Below are 20,938 nucleotides of genomic sequence, written 5' to 3' on the forward strand. Positions count from 1 at the left end.
GGAAAAGACTGAGATAATATCTACACTGTAAGCATGAGTGGCATTCACAATCAAGCTAGTCTCTTATTTTTTATTTACTTATTTTTTTTGTACCCCGCACTTTCCCACTCATGGCAGGCTCAATGCGGCTTACATGGGGCAATGGAGGGTTAAGTGACTTGCCCAGAGTCAAAAGGAGCTGCCTGTGCCTGAAGTGGGAATCGAACTCAGTTCCTCAGTTCCAAAGTCCACCACCCTAACCACTCTACCACTATGCCACTCCTCCACCGTTGCTACTATTTGAGATTCTACTTGGAATGTTGCTATTCCATGTAGAAGTCGGCCCTTGCAGATCACAAATGTGGCCGCGCAGGCTTCTGCTTCTGTGAGTCTGACTGACGGTGTCAGACTCACAGAAACAGAAGCCTGCGCAGCCTTCTACGTAGAATGTTGCTAGTGGAATAGCAACATTCCATGTAGAATCTCCAATAGTATCTATTTTATTTTTCCCACTCATGGCAGGCTCAATGCGGCTTACATTGAAGTGGGAATCGAACTCAGTTCCCCAGGACCAAAGTCCACCACCCTAACCACTAGGCCACTCCTCCTATTTCGGTACATCAACAGATGCATTCTGGTGAGAGAACTTAGTAGGAATCATCTTTTGTATGTTGCTTTTCCTGTATGAAAGCTTATTTTCTGCTCATTGGTATTGACATGACACATGAACCCTAAGGTAACAACTTTTTACGCAGTTTCCTAGAAGAGTGACTCCACATAGTGCCCGGCAACTTTTCACATTCTTCTGTCTGAAAATCCAAAAGGTATTAAACTAGGTCTGCAATTAATTGGTCTATGCAACATCGTGTGAAAGAGCAATTATTTAAAAACTTTTTTTTTAATTAGCGAAGAAAGCAGAAACTCTTGCTTGCATTGTTTTGCTCCTTTTTTTTTCCTTATTTTTGAAGTCAATATAGGATTACAGATGAGTTAAACACAAGCTGACTATATAGCATCTGTACTATCAACAGCTGCTTGTGTGAACTCATTTACATGTTCGCATCTCCCCAATTCTATCCTACAACCACATCCTAATAAAGTATTCGTATATAGCACTTTGATTATAAAGCTGTTTCACACTTCGTAAGTATTCCAGTACAGTAGTTATGTAGAACATGGTTGTGTTTATTCTATTATACAGTACGAAAAAGGGAATCCAGTAAACAAAAACAAGTATCACTAGATTGCCTAAAATAGACCACCACTACCCAGAATCTGTCTACCAAGCCTGAGATTACTAGATCCAGCCAATCGTATGCCACTAATAATCTGCGTCTCTTTCAAACCCTCACAGCCACTCATCAGTCCTTTAGATATGAACTACCTACCACTTTATCTATTTTCAACTTACCTTGGTAACAAAGCCCCCATCCTCCTCCCCCAACTTGATTTCCAAAGTAATATCTCACAATCACTTACAAGCCTACTGAGTTTGGAGGTCTAACAGCTCTCATATTATAGAACCAATGTTTCTCTAGCAAGGGTTTTAAACAGCAATGGAGCTTACCTGGCAACCTTCTAATACTTAAAGGTAGCTAATTCCACCTTTGTAGCTGCTCCTTAGAGTTTTTTTGTTTCCTAACCATATTATTCATTTTATCATAGTTGCTATTTTAAAAGTTAAATGTAGCAGATGCGGTAGGTTTCCTTAATATCTTCACCCCAGTTATTCAGATTTGATCATGTTCTGATCATTTATTTATTTATTGCATTTGTATCCCACATTTTCCCACCTATTTGCAGGCTCAATGTGGCTTACATAATACCGTCAAAGGCGTTTGCCCAGTCGGTGGATAACAAATACAAAGTTGTATAGTGATCGTATGAGGTGTAAGTGGAGGGTCGGAATGGATGAAGATTGCGTGATGTCCTTTTCGATCATAGTCATGCTGTGTTGGTAGGTGAAGAGGGTTACGTGGTTATTATTGCCAAATGGCCCCAATATCATTACCTCTCCCACCAAGTCCTGCATTCCACTTTTACTAAGCTGCGGTAAAAGGGGGGGGGGGGGCCTGCAGTGGCATTGGCATGTGGATTTGCTACTTGCTGAGCCCTCCTTGGGTAAAAGGCTGTTTTGGGCTTAAAAAAAAAAAGAAGAAATGGCCCTGCACTAATGACAGGGATTGGCATGTGGCCATTTCCAGGGGCAGCCCTTACCACCTCCTCTTTAGGTGACAGGGCTCCTGTGCTAAATGTCCAGCACATGGCTGCCTGATTACTGCTGGGTAAGCCCTAGCGCTACAAAAATAAATATCTTTGTCGTGCCAGAAATGTTGTGTGCTGGGGGTGGGAACTACCAAGCCTGACCTAGTCCCAATTTGGCGCATGACAATGCTGTGGTAGCGAAAAAGGGCCCCCAAGTGTGTTGGATCTAAAATGGTTTCTCCTTGCTTCATCAACCAACTTTATTTCCTTAGCACTTTTTTGACATGACATAATTTATCCAATCAAGAGTGGTGTAACAGAAATTAACAAAATGAAAGTGAAGAAGCAGAAATAAACCATGGAGAACTCTACAAGTTTTATAGCTCAAAAGAGTATTTTTTTATGTTGTCATGGAAAACAAGTAAAATTGAAGTCTCTCTTCTTCCACAATTTTGATACCTAAAAGTCAAAAATTCTAATAAGCCTTTGATATAGAAGGCTAAAGCTTTTTTGAAAGCAATTTTGCTTAAAGTGAGAGATGCAGTGAATTCTCCTGATGTATATACCAATCACACTGGTACCTTATTTATATATTCACTGTGGGACCTTCAAAGTATTGACAACTTGTATTATAGATCGGCTCCCGCTATCTTCTTCTTCTATCGACCCAGTTGATTCAGATATTCATTCAAATAATGTGTTTATCTTAGTGACCTCAGTTGTGCACATTACAAATATTTCTTAATGGCAATGAATCCTGCACACATTTCTTCATCGGTTCACACTATAGTGCATTAATTTTATCCTTATTGTTGTTTTTCAAAATTTTTTATAATCAAATACTCATCTAGATGTATCGGACCCAGGGGTTGATGTTACTGCTCGACATGCACGTTTCACCCTTATCAGGGCTGTTTCAAGGACTGCCCCCTATGAAACAGCCCAGATAAGGGCGAAACATGCATTTTGAGCAGTAACATCAACCCCTGGGTCTGATACATCTAGATGAGTATTTGATTATTAAAAAATTTGAAAAATAAGGATAAAATTATGCACTAATAGTGTGAACTGATGAAGAAATGTGTGCAGGATTCATTGCCATTAAGAAATATTGTTAACTAGTAAAAAAAAGCCCCGTTTCTGATGCAAATGAAACGGGGGCTAGCAAAGTTTTCTTCTGTGTGCATGTGGGAGTGTGTGTGTCCCTGCCCTCTGCCCTGTCTCTCCTCCCCCCTCTGAGTCCTTCACTGTTACAGAGAGAACGATTTGATTTTGTGCTTTTGCTGTGTTTTCCTTCGCTGTTTGTGTTACAAAGAGAGCGAGGGCGGGGCAGACACTCATGGGGAAACTGGATATCTCTGTCCCTGCCCTCTGCCCTCTCTCCCCTCCCCCCTCTGAGTCCTTCACTTGTTACAGAGAGAGCGATTTGATTTGGTGCTTTGCTGTGTTTTCCTTCACTGTTTGTGTTACAGAGAGAGCGAGGGCGGGGCAGACACTCATGAGGAAACCGGATATCTCTCCCCCTTCACACTTCCGGCTGGAGGCTTCATAGAACGTTGGTGGTGCCTTTTATATAGAGAGATGTGCACAACTGAGGTCACTAAGGTAAACACATTATTTGAATGAATATCTGAATCAACTGGGTCGATAGAAGAAGATAGTGGGAGCTGATCTATAATACAAGTTGTGAATTCTCCTGAAGCAGCAAGTCCATGATACCAGGGACCTTTGTAGGGAAATATTCCACTGGCTTGGATAACAAATTAGAAAGCTAAGTACTTATTATGGATGTATCTTGTTAAATTATACATTGTGGTTTTGCTCCTTTGTGTGGCTCATCTAGTGGCTATTTGATACACCTTCAGTCATTCATTCAATTTTTGTGTTGAAGGGAATTATTTTGAATTTTAAGGGCCCTGTTTACTAAACCGCATTAATGTCTTTAACTCATGTTGCGAGTGTATGCGCCTACACTATCCCTATGGGCGCCTGTACGGTTACTGCATGCGCTAATTGTAGGCACATTAAAAATGCTAACGCACCTTAGTAAACAGGGCCTTAAATGAGTGCTTGTGAAGATGAATATGCTTCTAAAAATATTTTATTATGGAGTTTTTTGACGTGTGATAAAAGCTATAGCTTTTAGTAGTCAAAGACTCTCTACCATTTTTAACTGAGGCCTTTTTAATATTTTGTTTTAATACCTAACATTTATTTGCTCATTTTTTATAACAAATATTCGTTTGAGCTGTAAACATTATATAGATTTTGTGGCAACTGAAATTCCCCATTATTATAGTGTTGCCAAATTAGCTGCTAGAGGCCCATCAAATTTCAGTTTTGGTACCAAAACCAGCCCGACATCTATATCTGGTATTTTTTCAGATTTGGCCGAAACTGAAACTCATTACTCTAGCTATAGCATGTGCTCAATCTCCCCCCCCCCCCCCCCCCCCCCCCCAACAAAAATAAAAAACAGAAATGGGTTCTGCTCAGCAGTAGGAGGCTTAGCGCCTTCTGCCCTAGAGTCCCTGGTAGTCCAGTCGGTAGTTGGGACTTAGAAAAGATGAGGCCATTGTACTTTAATCACAGTTAACTCTGTGATTAATGCATTAAATCATTAATTGTAATTTGAAAAACTAATACACTGTAGTTTCTCCTGTCTCTTCCAAACATCTCTTCTGTTCTTCCACTCCCACCCCGTCATCAGTTTAATCTGACATCTTTCCCCCTCCCCAGGTCAGTGATTCAACTTCACCCCCTCCCGCCCCCAGGCACCAGTCTACCTTAAAGATGGTCTTGATCTTTGCCAGTGTTCCACATATTCTGCTTGCTGCCTTCTCTGAAGCTTTTGCTCTGACATGTCCCACCCAGGCAGAAACGTGAAATGATGTCGGAGAGAACGCTTTTCAGCAGACAGCATATGTCCGATGCTGCCACTCCCAAGCTCAGCAGAAAACTATCTTTAAGGTACACCAGCAGAGGTTGGGGGGGGGGGGGGTGAACTGCAGCCCCACCCCACAAGCAGAACTGGAGGGTTACTGATAGAAGCTATGACTGAGATTAGCTTGGTGCTCCATACCATCAAGTTTGTCTCACAGCTCATGGGAGTGGAGGACAGGGAGGGAGGGATAATGGACCTGGGGAAGAGGAGAGGGAGTGAAGGTTGTTGGATCTGGGGTTGAGAAGGAGGGAAATTATCAGCCCTTTAGGAAAGGGAAGAGGGATGGGACTTGATATACTGCCTTTCTATGGTTACAATTAAAGTGGCTAACATATTATGTACAGGTATTTCTCCGAGGACAAGCAGGCTGCTTGTTCTCACGACTGGGTGACGTCCGCGGCAGCCCCCACCAACCGGAAAAAAGCTTCGCGGGACGGTCGGCACGCAGGGCACGCCCACCGCGCATGCGCGGCCGTCTTCCCGCCCGTGCGCGACCGCTCCCGCCAGTTCCTTTTTTTTCCGCGCCTGGAGAGAGTCGTGCTTTGCCGCTCTCTCTACTTCAGCCGCCGGATTCTTGCGATCGCGTATACGCGGATCGCGCTTCGTTAATTTAATTTAATTTCCTTTTATTTTCTTTCTTTTACAAAAAAAAAAAAAAAAAGACTGCGCGTGTGGAGCACGCGCTCCCCTTTTCCCTCGCTTCCAGCGGGGACGCTACATTGCGGCCTAGTGGTCGCTCGGTCGTTTATTTTTTCGTGGTGTGATTTTAGCCACCATTGACGACTTTGACTTCGCCGACGCGATTTTTCCGTCGATGTCCTCGAAGGTCCCAAGTGGATTTAAAAAGTGTGGTCGCTGCGGCCGGCCGATCTCGCAGACCGACACCCACGCTTGGTGCCTCCAGTGCCTCGGGCCGGAGCACAATCTCAAGTCGTGTGCTTTGTGTCTCGGTCTCCGGAAACGGACTCAGGTTGCGAGGCAAGTTCTGCGGGACCGTCTTTTTGGAACTTGCGCCGGCCCCTCGACGTCGACCTCGACGGCATCGGTATCGAAGGCCGGTTCTTCGGTACCGGTATCGATGCCCGAGACATCGGCACCGATGGCAGCGACCCCAGGAGAACAGGTCCCGTCGGCCCGCCGGTCCGCCGGTGAGAGTGGGGTTGAGAGGCCGCGTGGGCAGTCGGCCCCGGTCACTCCCTCAACTCGTGAGCCACGGGACCGAACCCTGTCTGACCCGGTGCCTCGAGACCGAGGGGGATCGACCTCCTCCTCTTCCATGCCCTCCGGCGCCGGTGACGTGCATCGAAAGAAGGACAAAAAGCGTCGCCACCGGACGCCCTCGGTGCATCCTGAAGAGGAGTCGACGCCGAAGCGTCATCGTCGAGAGGAGAGGTCCCCGTCGGTTGTGGAGGTACCGACGCGTCGGGGTTCCGGCACCTCGGTGCCGTCTCCTGGCTCCCAGCAGCTTCCGGCACCGACACCCTTACCGGCCCCACCGCCTTTCCCGGCAGCGGGCCTGGACGAGTGCCTCAGAGCCATCCTTCCGGGGATCCTGGAAGGGCTGATGCGCCAGGCTGTGCCGGCGCCGGGGGTGCTTGCGCCCTCGGCGCCGATGACTGTGGCGCCGGCGAGCTCTAGCCCGGCGCCGGAGCTGTCGACACCGCCGCCGCTTGCGGTGCCGGTCTCGACTGCTACGCAGGTGGAGTCGACGTCGATGGAGGGAGCTCCGTCCCCGCCGGCGCGGGAGTCCACCGCTCGACGACACCGAGACCTCGGTGCCTCGACGTCGAGCCGGGCCCGGTACAGGACTCAGCTACATGAGCTAATGTCCGATACCGAGGATGAGGACTCGTGGGGGGAAGAGGAGGACCCTAGATATTTCTCCTCAGAGGAGTCTACGGGCCTTCCCTCGGACCCCACGCCTTCACCGGAGAGGAAGCTCTCACCTCCTGAGAGCCTCTCCTTTGCCTCCTTTGTGCGGGATATGTCGATCACCATTCCCTTCCCCGTGGTCTCTGTGGAAGAGCCGAGGGCCGAGATGCTCGAGGTCCTCGACTATCCATCACCACCTAGAGAGTCCTCCACGGTGCCGCTGCACAATGTCCTGAAGGAGACGCTGCTCCGGAACTGGGTGAGACCGTTAACTAACCCCACCATTCCCAAGAAAGCAGAGTCCCAGTACAGGATCCACTCTGACCCAGAGCTCATGCGGCCCCAATTGCCCCATGACTCAGCGGTCGTGGATTCTGCTCTCAAGAGGGCACGGAGTTCGAGGGATACCGCCTCGGCGCCCCCGGGGCGGGAGTCTCGCACTCTGGACTCGTTTGGGAGGAAGGCCTACCAATCCTCCATGCTCGTGACCCGCATCCAGTCATACCTGCTCTATATGAGCATCCACATGCGGACCAATGTGCAACAGCTGGCGGACCTGGTCGAGAAGCTCCCGCCGGAGCAGTCCAGGCCTTATCAGGAGGTGGTCAGGCAGCTGAAGGCATGCAGAAAGTTCCTGTCCAGGGGTATTTTTGACACCTGTGACGTGGCATCTCGTGCTGCGGCCCAAGGTATAGTGATGCGCAGGCTCTCATGGCTGCGCGCCTCTGACCTGGACAACCGCACCCAGCAGAGACTGGCCGACGTCCCTTGCCGGGGGGATAACATTTTCGGTGAGAAGGTCGAGCAGATGGTGGACCAACTGCATCAGCGGGAAACCGCTCTCGACAAGCTCTCCCACCGGGCGCCTTCAGCATCCGCCCCCACTGGTGGGCGTTTTTCCCGGGCACGGCAGGCTGCACCCTATTCTTTTGCAAAGCGTAGGTACAACCAGCCGGCCCGAAGGCCTCGTCAGGCACAGGGACAGCCCCAGCGCGCTCGTTCCCGTCAACAGCGTGCGCCTAAGCAGCCCCCTGCGCCTCCACAGCAAAAGCCGGGGACGGGCTTTTGACTGGATCCACGGGAACATAGCCGCCCTACAAATGTCCGTACCGGACGATCTGCCGGTCGGAGGGAGGTTAAAATTTTTTCACCAAAGGTGGCCTCTCATAACCTCCGACCAGTGGGTTCTCCAAATAGTGCGGTGCGGATACGCCCTGAATTTGGCCTCCCTGCCTCCAAATTGTCCTCCGGGAGCTCAGTCTTTCAGCTCCCATCACAAGCAGGTACTTGCAGAGGAACTCTCCGCCCTTCTCAGCGCCAATGCGGTCGAGCCCGTACCACCCGGGCAGGAAGGGCAGGGATTCTATTCCAGGTACTTCCTTGTGGAAAAGAAAACAGGGGGGATGCGTCCCATCCTAGACCTGAGAGGCCTGAACAAATTCCTGGTCAAAGAAAAGTTCAGGATGCTTTCCTTGGGCACCCTTCTGCCAATGATTCAGAAAAACGATTGGCTATGTTCCCTGGATTTAAAGGACGCATATACTCACATACCGATACTGCCAGCTCACAGACAGTATCTCAGATTCCGCCTGGGCGCACGGCACTTTCAGTATTGTGTGCTGCCATTTGGGCTCGCCTCTGCCCCACGAGTGTTTACCAAGTGCCTCGTGGTGGTAGCGGCCTACCTACGCAAGCTGGGAGTGCACGTGTTCCCATATCTCGACGATTGGCTGGTCAAGAACACCTCGGAGGCAGGAGCCCTCCGGTCCATGCAGTGCACTATTCAACTTCTGGAGCTGCTGGGGTTTGTGATATATTACCCAAAGTCCCATCTCCAACCGTCCCAGTCTCTGGAATTCATAGGAGCGCTGCTGAATACCCAGACGGCTCGGGCCTTTCTTCCCGAAGCGAGGGCCGCCAATCTCCTGGCCCTGGCTTCGCAGACCAGAGCGTCCCAGCAGATCACAGCTCGGCAGACGTTGAGACTTCTGGGTCATATGGCCTCCACAGTTCATGTGACTCCCATGGCTCGTCTTCACATGAGATCTGCTCAATGGACCCTAGCTTCCCAGTGGTTCCAAGCCACCGGGAATCTAGAAGATGTCATCCGCCTCTCCACCAGCTGCCGCACTTCACTGCTCTGGTGGACCATTCGGACCAATTTGACACTGGGACGTCCATTTCAAATTCCACAGCCCACGAAAGTGCTGACGACGGATGCCTCTCGCCTGGAGCTCATGTCGATGGGCTGCACACCCAGGGTATGTGGTCCCTCCAGGAAAAGGATCTGCAGATCAACCTCCTGGAGCTCCGAGCGATCTGGAACGCACTGAAGGCTTTCAGAGATCGGCTGTCCTACCAAATTATCCAAATTCGGACAGACAATCAGGTTGCAATGTTTTACGTCAACAAGCAGGGGGGCACCGGATCTCGCCCCCTGTGTCAGGAAGCCGTCGGGATGTGGCGCTGGGCATGCCAGCACAGCATGCTTCTCCAAGCCACATACCTGGCAGGCGTAAACAACAGTCTGGCCGACAGACTGAGCAGAGTCATGCAACCGCACGAGTGGTCGCTCCATTCCAGAGTGGTACGCAAGATCTTCCGAGAGTGGGGCACCCCCTCGGTGGATCTTTTCGCCTCTCAGACCAACCACAAGCTGCCTCTGTTCTGTTCCAGACTTCAGACACACGGCAGGCTAGCGTCAGATGCCTTTCTCCTTCATTGGGGGACCGGCCTCCTGTATGCTTATCCTCCCATACCTTTGGTGGGGAAGACCTTACTGAAGCTCAAGCAAGACCGCGGCACCATGATTCTGATAGCGCCCTTTTGGCCCCGTCAGATCTGGTTCCCTCTTCTTCTGGAGTTGTCCTCCGAAGAACCGTGGAGATTGGAGTGTTTTCCGACTCTCATTTCGCAGAACGACGGAGCGTTGCTGCACCCCAACCTTCAATCCCTGGCTCTCACGGCCTGGATGTTGAGGGCGTAGACTTCGCTGCGTTGGGTCTGTCTGAGGGTGTCTCCCGGGTCTTGCTTGCCTCTAGGAAGGATTCCACTAAGAAGAGTTACTTTTTCAAGTGGAGGAGGTTTGTCGTTTGGTGTGAGAGCAAGGCCCTAGAACCTCGTTCTTGCCCTGCACAGAACCTGCTTGAATACCTTCTACACTTATCAGAGTCTGGCCTCAAGACCAACTCAGTAAGGAATCACCTCAGTGCGATTAGTGCTTACCATTATCGGGTGGAAGGTAAAGCCATCTCTGGAGAGCCTTTGGTCGTTCGATTCATGAGAGGCTTGCTTTTGTCAAAGCCCCCTATCAAGCCTCCTACAGTGTCATGGGATCTCAACGTCGTCCTCACCCAGCTGATGAAACCTCCTTTTGAGCCACTGAATACCTGCCATCTGAAGTACTTGACCTGGAAGGTCATTTTCTTGGTGGCAGTTACTTCAGCTCGTAGGGTCAGTGAGCTTCAAGCCCTAGTAGCTCATGCTCCATATACCAAATTTCATCACAACAGAGTAGTGCTCCGCACCCACCCAAAGTTCCTGCCGAAGGTGGTGTCGGAGTTCCATCTTAACCAGTCAATTGTCTTGCCAACATTCTTCCCCAGGCCGCATACCCGCCCTGCTGAACGTCAGTTGCACACATTGGACTGCAAGAGAGCATTGGCCTTCTACTTGGAGCGGACACAGCCCCACAGACAGTCCGCCCAATTGTTTGTTTCTTTCGACCCTAACAGGCTAGGGGTCGCTGTCGGGAAACGCACCATCTCCAATTGGCTAGCAGATTGCATTTCCTTCACTTACGCCCAGGCTGGGCTGACTCTTGAGGGTCATGTCACGGCTCATAGTGTTAGAGCCATGGCAGCGTCAGTGGCCCACTTGAAGTCAGCCACTATTGAAGAGATTTGCAAGGCTGCGACGTGGTCATCTGTCCACACATTCACACCACATTACTGCCTCCAGCAGGATACCCGACGCGACAGTCGGTTCGGGCAGTCGGTGCTGCAGAATCTGTTTGGGGTGTAAATCCAACTCCACCCTCCAGGACCCGAATTTATTCTGGTCAGGCTGCACTCTCAGTTAGTTGTTCTTCGTAGGTCAATTTCTGTTGTAAACTCGCCGTTGCGAGGTTCAATTGACCTGGGTTCTTGTTTTGAGTGAGCCTGAGAGCTAGGGATACCCCAGTCGTGAGAACAAGCAGCCTGCTTGTCCTCGGAGAAAGGGTATGATACATACCTGTAGCAGTTGTTCTCCGAGGACAGCAGGCTGATTGTTCTCACCTACCCTCCCTCCTCCCCTTTGGAGTTGTGTGTTTCATCTTTTGCTAGTTATTCAACTGGCGGGAGCGGTCGCGCACGGGCGGGAAGACGGCCGCGCATGCGCGGTGGGCGTGCCCTGCGTGCCGACCGTCCCGCGAAGCTTTTTTCCGGTTGGTGGGGGCTGCCGCGGACGTCACCCAGTCGTGAGAACAATCAGCCTGCTGTCCTCGGAGAACAACTGCTACAGGTATGTATCATACCCTTTATTTTATATCCAGGGCAATGGAGGGTTAAGTGACGCCCAGAGCCACAAGGATTATTGAGATGTTTCCTATTTTGTATTTGGTTATTAAAACTGATTAAGGACAAGCATGGGCTAGAGCCCTATTAAAATATGGTAAAGGAGTCCAGATGCTGGTCTACACTGCAGACATTATACCAGCCTGAGGCATAATTAAAAAAAATAAAAAAACACACGGATGTCACTGAATGTGAGGACTATGCTGTGACTGACTGCATGGTCCTTTAGCTTCTGCATGCTGCAAGCCTAACAGTGCAGTGGGTTGAGATCCTAGGGAACTGGGTTTGATTCTCACTGCAACTGCTTGTGAGCCTGGGCATATCGCTTAACCCTCCATTGCCCCAGGTACAAATAACCTTAGTTTGGGAGCACATTTGGGACATAAAAATACCTGCAAAAATAGGAGTGGTGGTTAGCGCACTGGTCTTGCAATCCAGAGGTGGCCAGTTCAAATCCAGCTGCTGCTCCTTGTGATCTTGGGCAAGTCACAACCTTCCATTGCCTCAGGTACAAACTTAGATTGTGAGCCCTCCTGGGACAGAGAAATATCCAATGTACCTGAATGTAACTCACCTTGAGCTACTACTGAAAAAGGTAAATACAATTTGAAAAAATATGTACAGCAAGGTGGTATATCAAGTGTGAAATACATATAAAATGCTTCATCTTCATCATACCAAGAAAACATGGACATTCAGAATCACCCAAATTGTATCTAAGCCAGAATATAGATAGATAGATAGATATAGAAAGACTGTTTTACCTCTAAGCAAAGATGGCCCTCAGCTAATGAAAAGTCAAAGTGCTTTTACAATGACTGACTTTGTGCCACATTTCGAGTGACAGCTGATGTCAGATCTCCATAAAGAGGCTAATTCCTAAGCAGTTTATTACAAATTTACAGACTTAAATTCCTGCTAAACTTTTGTATCAAAAACATTTATTTGGAGCACACTGTTTACCATGTAAAGTACTATGCAATATCGTAATTGCATTACTTGCCATTGCATTACACATAAACAAAAAAATGCAATCCCCCCTCCCCACCTTACAAGCCCGGTTGTCTATTGGTATAATGAAGGAGGAGTAGCAGGGCCGTGCCAAGGGTCTCTAGTGCCCCCCTGCAGACTATCAGTTGGTGCCCCCCCCCCTCGCTTCTTCATTAGATGTTTTTCCATTGCTACCTGTCTTTCCTTTAGACTGAAAACTACAGGCCCAGCCAGACCTGACAAAAGGGTCTACCACACCCTTCAATGTCAAGCATATACTAGAAAACTGTAAATTAGCTTACACAGGAAAGCAGTTTAAAAAAATAAACACAATTCCTGCTGTTTCTTAACACTGCTCTCCAGAGAAAGCACTGCCTTTATAAAGAGGCTTTTCAGTGGGACTTAGTCTATTAAAAACTATTAGCATAATTAGGAATGGCCAGCCCTTGTAACTGCAGAGACCTAAGCTTTGATTATGCATGTTCCTGTCTTTGTTACAGTGGGGGGGGGGGGGGGGGGGTCTCTTCATCTCATTTACACAGTCTGACCTCCCCTGGCTCACTGGGAGCCCAGTCTCTTGGAGGCTGCCATACATTGCAAAATAAGCTAGCAGATGTAAATTCTCAAAGTGGACATATTCCAAACACTAAAATGAAAATAAAACGATTTTTTTCTACCTTTGTTGGCTGGTGACTTTCTTTTTCTGATCATGCTGGCCCAGTATCTGATGCTGTTGCTGGTATCTGTCCTCTTAACTCTGTTTCCAGGGCTTCCTTTCCACTGTATGTATCCCTCATTGATAAGTCTCTGACTCTAAAGTTTAGCAATTTAATTAAAGCAAAATGTATTTTCAAATATCACAAACTCTCCCTATCTAAGCAGAATGTTTTATATAAAAACAAACACACAAAAAAAGCAATCAGATTTTTACTTACCAGCTATTCTACACTATACGTCAGCTAAACTTCCTCAGCCAATTAAATGGATTTTAGCTGTAGCTATGATAATTATGTACACATCATTGCAGTCATGCTCTGCTCTCAGTGTACATGCTCAAAAAACAAAAACTTTGAACCACTTACAGATAACAATTACACTATTTATTTTTTTATTTCTCCCCAGTCTCACTTGCACACCTGCCTCCAAACCTGTTCTCTTTAATTTGAATGTTGTTCCAGCTCACCCTGAATGAAAGTTGTTCACACACCAAAGCCATAAATAGCTGCTGGTTGTACTCTTTGAAACAGCTTTAGCAGAGCAGCGTGTCTGTCTCAGCACTGGTGGGCTACCTTCACTTCCTGATGTGGGAAGGGCAGGGGAGAGAGGAGAATCACAACTTCAGGTAAAAGATTTTGCAAGTGAGTGGCGCCCTCTAGAAGTTAGCGCCCCCCTGCATTGCTTACCTCGCTTACCGTGTCAGCACGGCCCTGAGGAGTAGGTCCCCAGACACTCTTGCCCATGTCAACCCTACTCTCAAAATGGCTATTGTGACTCCTGTGGCAGTCTTGGGCAATTGTCACTAGAAGTCATGATGGCTGGGTTTGTTTTTTTTATTAGGATTTATTTGTCACCTTTTTGAAGGAATTTACTCAAGGCAGTGTATGGTAAGAATAGATCAAACATGAGCAATAGGCAATTACAGAAAAGCCAGCACCAGCAGGAGAGACGGGGGATCGTTGCATCCCTGACTACACCCCTAGACTTCTAGGGGTTGTAAAGTATGAGGGGGGGGGGGGGGGGGGGGGGAGAGACAAATAGGACAAAGCGCAAATGTGTAGTTTCCTCTTCAGTGATTTCAGAAAAGGAGGCAGGGGTTGGACGGTTGAGAGAATGGACTAAGGGAAGGAGAGGTGGAGGTGACCTGGTTGAGAATTCAAGTTTAATCTTGTGAGCCTTATCGTGAAAGAACTCAGCCAGAGTCCGGGGGGGAAAGTGAAGGGGGGGCTGGAGGTGAAGGCACTTTGCCACACTGAACTCTCTCCTCAGAGGGTTTGAGCCAAGAGAATTTGTCAACTGGTTGTAATAGTCCTGTTTGGCAAGTAAAAGAGCAGACTGGAAGGAGGTCAGCAAGAATTTGAAATGTATGAAGTCAGCATGGTCACGGGATTTCAGTCAAAGGCGTTCGGCAGAGCGGGCACAGGAACGTAGGTAGCGAATTCTAGAGGTCAGCAAATCATAGTATCTTCATCATGAGTCATAAGACAGAAGCTTAGGTCCATCCTCCTCTAACAAATGCTGCAGTATAGTCAAGCACCTAGTATTCCAATCTTTGACACAGTGAGCCAAAAGGCCCAGTGGAAAATTGGCATTACTCAAAATTGGCAAGTATTTGGAACAGCAGGCTGTCAAAATGAAATTGTTTTCAGAAATGAAGCCAGGCCTACCTCAGTGCTTTAACCAATATATGATGTTTCAAAGACTGTGGTAACCTCTGGGTGTGGGCATAGGTAACATAGTAGATGATGGCAGAAAAAGACCTGCATGGTCCATTCAGTCTGCCCAACAAGATAAATTCATATGTGCTACTTTTTGTGTATACCTGACCTTGATTTGTATCTGTCATTACAGACCGTATAAGTCTGCCCAGCACTATCCCTGCCTCCCAACCACCGGCTCTGGGACAGACCGTATAAGTCTGCCCAGCAATATCCCCGCCTCCCAACCACCAGCCTCGCCTCCCACCACCGGCTCTGCCACCTAATCTCAGCTAAGCTTCTGAGGATCCATTCCCTCGGAACAGGATTCCTTTATGTTTATCCCACGCATGTTTGAATTCCATTATCGTTTTCCTCTCCACCACCTCCCGTGGGAGAGCATTCCAAGCATCCACCACTCTCTCCATGAAAAAATACTTCCTGACATTTTTCTTGAGTCTGCCCCCCTTCAATCTCGTCTCGTGCCCTCTAGTTCTACCGCCTTCCCATCTCCGAAAAAGGTAGGCCAATGACAAATCATTACATAAGGTAGCTTCCAAATCAGTGTCACAAAAGGTGGAGAGAGAGATGAAATATCCAGTATCAAACAAATCTTATATGGCAAGCTATGTTGCAAGCTTTCAAATCTGGTAAAGCCAATCCCCCCTCCCTTTTTGATAATTTCAATTGACTTGCAGAGGTGCAAGGTCACTTCATACCCCATAGGAATTGCCGAAGCAGTCTATGCCATTGCTACAAATCCTTAAAGTGAAGGACAAGCGGTAAATGGTGCAATACATACACCCACTTCAGTAACGCAATTATTTTTATTAAATGGATTCTACCCCACATGGAGATAGGCAAAGGGCACCAGCACCCACAGAGTACCTTAGCCTCTGGCAAGAGATGAGAAACATTGTTATCATGTAAAGTAGCTAAGTCCCTTGGGATAAACAAACCAGTATTTTAGAGAATTACGCACCCATCGCAAAGGAAAATCTCCCTGCCACCTATCGGCCAAGTCTTCTGTACGACTCAGCATCTGATTTATCCAGAGGCCCGTGATCTGGCCACATTAAGGACTGGGGCTTGGTGGTAAGTGGAGGAGTAGCCTAATGGTTAGTGCATCTGGCTTTGGCCCTGGAAACCCGTATTTGATTCCCACTACAGCTCCTTGTGACCTTGGGCAAGTCACTTAACCCTCCATTGTCCCAGGTACAAAAAACTTAGATTGTGATCCCCCTAGGGACATAGAAAAGTACCTGTATATAATGTGTACAGCGCTACATATGTCTAGTAGCACTATACAAATAGTGAGCACTGTCAACAAATCATCTGCAAATAAGGCCAATTTAAAACCCCAAGGTACCATTGATATTCCAAGAATGTTATTTATTTACTGCATTTGTATCCCACATTTTCCCACCTCTTTGCAGGCTCAATGTGGCTTACATTATGCCGTAATGGCGATCCTCATCAGTCTAATCTACCTCATTTTTTATCTTTTTATCTCACAGTTCTCCAATATATATATTCGCAATCTTTGCACTTATCTTTTTCTTCGGGCGTTTTTTTCTTTCTAGTCGGTTCGCTCTACAGCGAGCTCATTTCGCATCTGCTTCTTAAGGAGCTGAACCTTTATTCATATTGCCCTATTGCCGCAAAAAAAGCCAAGAGATACTTCAGACTGAACACGGCAATAGGGCAATATGAATAAAGGTTCAGCTCCTTAAGAAGCAGATGCGAAACAGGAGCTCGCTGTAGAGCGAACCGACTAGAAAGAAAAAAACGCCCGAAGAAAAAGATAAGTGCAAAGATTGCGAATATATATATTGGAGAACTGTGAGATAAAAAGATAAAAAATGAGGTAGATTAGACTGATGAGGATTCCCGCATGATACCGCACTGGGACAGCTAAAAAATCCAGCGGCATAGCGGAGCGGTGCTGTTCAAAAGAATAAGCACCAGGGCTCTGAAGTCTCTTTACCTTAAAATAAATAATAAATAAGATTGTGTATAGATATATAGCTTGCCATACAGTTATTACAGTGTTGAATTGATTGAGCAAAGCACAGTTGAGTTTAATAGCTACATTAAGTAGCAAGATAGGTCTACAACAGCTCATGAGGTGTTGATCATAGACCATTGTTAAAATGGACTTGGGGAAATCCACTGCTTATTTCTAGGATAAGCAGCATAAAATGTATTGTACTTTTTTGGGATCTTGCCAGGTACTTGTGACCTGGATTGGCCACTGTTGGAAACGGGATGCTGGGCTTGATGGACCTTCGGTCTGTCCCAATACTTATGTACTTATATGTACTACTCATGCTTTCTTTAGTCAAATTATGGGCCAAGATATGATTTTTTTTTTGTTACATTTGTTCCCCGCACTTTCCCACTCATGGCAGGCTCAATGCGGCTTATGATTTAGATGCTTAGTGCATGAAGCCATATATGATATTATCTCTCCCCTAATTACTGCTTTACCTGCTTCCCCAAAAAAAAGTCCCGGGGTGGAACTGTGAGCAGCATTATGGAGACTAAACTCCTCCCATTTTTGAGACAAAAACTTTTTTAACTGGTCATCATCCTTCAGGTATAATGCCATACAACAACAACAACAACCATTTCTAAAGCGCTACTAGGGTTACGCAGCGCTATACAATTCAAACATAGAAGGACAGTCCCTGCTCAAAGAGCTTACAATCTAAAAGACAAGAGAACAATCTAAAGACAAGTGAACAATCTAGAGGACGAGTGAACAGTTAATCTGATAGGGTGGATAGATTGGGGTATTTTATATTTCTCGAGCGGTTAGGCGCCGAAGGCAGCATTGAAGAGGTGAGTTTTAAGCAGAGATTTGAAGATGGGTAGGGAGGGGGCATGGCGTATGGGTAAAGGAAGATTGTTCCAGGCAAAGGGTGAGGCAAGGCAGAATGAGCGGAGCCTGGAGTTGGCAGTGGTGGAGAAGGGTACTGAGAGAAGGGCTTTGTCCTGTGAGCGGAGGTTGCGGGCGGGAACATAGGGGGAGATGAGGGTGGAGAGGTAGTGAGGAGCCGCAGACTGAGTGCATTTGTAGGTAAGGAGGAGGAGCTTGAATTGTATGCGATATCTGATCGGAAGCCAATGAAGTGATTTGAGAGGGGTGATATGAGTATATCGGTTTTGGAGGAATATAAGTGGAAGGAGACTCAAACTGATAAGGTAGAGAGCGGATTAGGCCCTTCATGCATGCTGCCATGCTCTTCACATGCTGGCACATAAAAGTATTGCTTAACCTCATTCGGTTGCTTTTGCAACATCACAACAATCTCCATCCAGTATCCAGCGACTTACTACAGTGAGAGGTAGAGAAATAAAGACAAAAATAGCAAGGGATGCGCTAATGTCACCTGTAAATCAGAAGGGCTGGACTGGAGCCTCAGGCAAAATCCACCATCACCCTGATGTCACTTAGTCCAATTTTACTACATTTAAAAGAATTTTCCAGCTTGTGTCTATACTTTGTCCTTGGAGTCTGTTTATTCTTGGTCTTCTATTATGTTCCCTCTCTGCCTTCACATTCCTTCTCTTATATGAATTATTTTCCAGTCTTCCTCTCTTTTTCCTTTATATGTTTATCTTTCCATAACCTATCACTCACCTTCTCTCATCTCACTTTTTTCTTCTCACCCTTTTCTCACCTTCATGTCTCTTCTCTCCATCATAATTTCTCTTTCCCATCACCTTTCTCTCTGTTCCTTTTTTCCTAGTCCCATGCAGCTACTCTCCAGCTCTTTGAGACCCTCTTCCCTCTGCAACATGTGATCCCTCTAGGTTCTCTTTCCCTCTCTCCCCCCAATCATGTCTCTTTCTCCCAGGTGCCTCCCCCTATGGGGGCATGTAAAAAGACAGCGGGCCAATTCTACTACACAATTAACTTTTTAAAAAATCCCACTGGTATGCAATAAGCAATGAGCATATATATTACTGCTGCAAGCTCATTCTGAAATGTCACCCTTCCTGTCAGTACCTGAGCAGTAATTGGTTGAGGCATTGACAGGAATGGTGACTTTTAAGGAGAGAAAAAAAAAGCAACTAGTGAGTCTGCAATTAAATCTGAACTCCCTCTTCTCTCCCCCCCCCCCCCCCAACCCGACACTGGAGTGTGGGGCTGGTGATCTTGAACAGGCTCCCTCCATCTGCTGAAGAACTTGGCATTCGCTCGGGACACCATCAGGTCCAACTCTTGCGTTCCCCACCTCTGGCAAATCTGAAAAACGCCTCCGTTGATAGCTCCCGTTCCATCAGGCCTAGCAGATGACAGCTGAGAAAATCCACCTGCACGTTGCTCTAGCCCACAATGTGTGCCGACAGGCACTGAATGTGGGTTTCCACCTACCCTAGGAGGTAAGACGTTTTGCCAGCGAGGGCCAGGCTTCGAGTGCAGCCCTGTTGATTGATGTAAGCCACCGCCGTTGTGTTGTCTGAGAAAACACAGACCGCCTTGCCTGTCAGCAAATCCTGAAAGGCTGAAGGTGTTCACTGCATGCAGCAACAGCTGGTTGATTAGCCAAGCTGCTTCCAACGTCGTCCAGCATCCATGAGTATAATGATGGAGACAGTGTGCTCCCCAGCCCGTCAGGCTGACACCTGTAGCCACCATGACCCACGGAGGAAATGCCAAGGGCATCCCTTTCTGCAAATTTGGGTTGTGAAGCCACAAGGTCATAGTGTGCCTCTCACAGGGCTGCCATGGAAGGCACCAGTGGTAGTCCTGGGACATCGGCAACCATCTGCACAACAGGGAATGTTGGAGCAGGCGCATGTGAGCTCTCACCCAAGGCCACCCTCTAGGGCTGCTGCCATGGAACCCAACACCTGAATATAGTCCCAGGCCCGGGGATTCAGCAGTAGAAGAAGGTTGAAGACCTAAGTCTGAAGCTTCACCCGTCTGTCCTCCGCAAGACGACTCAGGCCTGAGCTGTGTCAAACCAGGCGCCGAGGTAGTCCAACATCTGCGATGGCACCAGGAGGCTCTTGGGAAGGTTCAAGACCCAGCCCAGATTAACAGCGCAATCATCCGATCGGTGGCCCGGCAACTCTCCTGTTCCGACTCCACCCGGATCAACCAGTTGTCCAGATATGGATGTAATCTAGGTAATCTGGGGATTTATGTGTGGGTGGTTTCTTAGAGTGTCATTCAATACATTGTAACAAAGAAATCTACTATATTACATACATTCTTTCTATCTGAATGTTGCGTAACTCAAGCAGATCTGAGCCAGCTATGCTGAAGTTTCACTCGTTAGCCCAGAAGCTTTAGTTTCGTTCTACTGATGACGCCTAAGGGCGAAACATGTGACCACATGTAGAGAACGTTGAAATAAGGAACATTAGCCACAGGAGAGGTGGCATGTTAAAGTTTTGTGGACACCATTTTGGGTTTTTTGGACACTATTTTTGTTTACCGGCAAGATTGAAAAATTGAAAGAAAAATTATACCACCATTTGAGCTGAAGTCTATGTATGCAGCTTATTCCATTTGGACAGCACTCCAAAGCTAAGTACCATTCTAGTATACTATCTAATAAACCATCAACACATATATTGGTAGGAAGGCAGGGTAGTGCTGTGATGGAGGTGATGGTGTTATGATTAAACAGCTGCTCATAGCTCAACTCAAACACCAGTTTCTGAGTACTATTTAATAATTAAATAATTTTAATTGGTATGTCATACCTCTTAGTAACATGAAGTGAGTTACTCAACATTCAGATAGAAAGAATGTATGTAATATAGTAGGTTTCTTTGTTACAATGTACAGATATGGATGTACCCTGATGCCCTCTCTCTCCGCAGGAATGCCGCTACCACCACCATGACCTTGGAGAAGGTAAAGGGAGCAGTAAACAGGCCAAAGGGCAGAGCCTGAAATTAAAAATGGTACCTCAGAAATTCTGGCTTAACTGCTGCCATCATGGACCGCAGGGTCT

The sequence above is a fragment of the Microcaecilia unicolor genome, chromosome 3 (genome assembly GCF_901765095.1).
Source record: "Microcaecilia unicolor chromosome 3, aMicUni1.1, whole genome shotgun sequence".
NCBI classification, from domain to species: domain Eukaryota; kingdom Metazoa; phylum Chordata; class Amphibia; order Gymnophiona; family Siphonopidae; genus Microcaecilia; species Microcaecilia unicolor.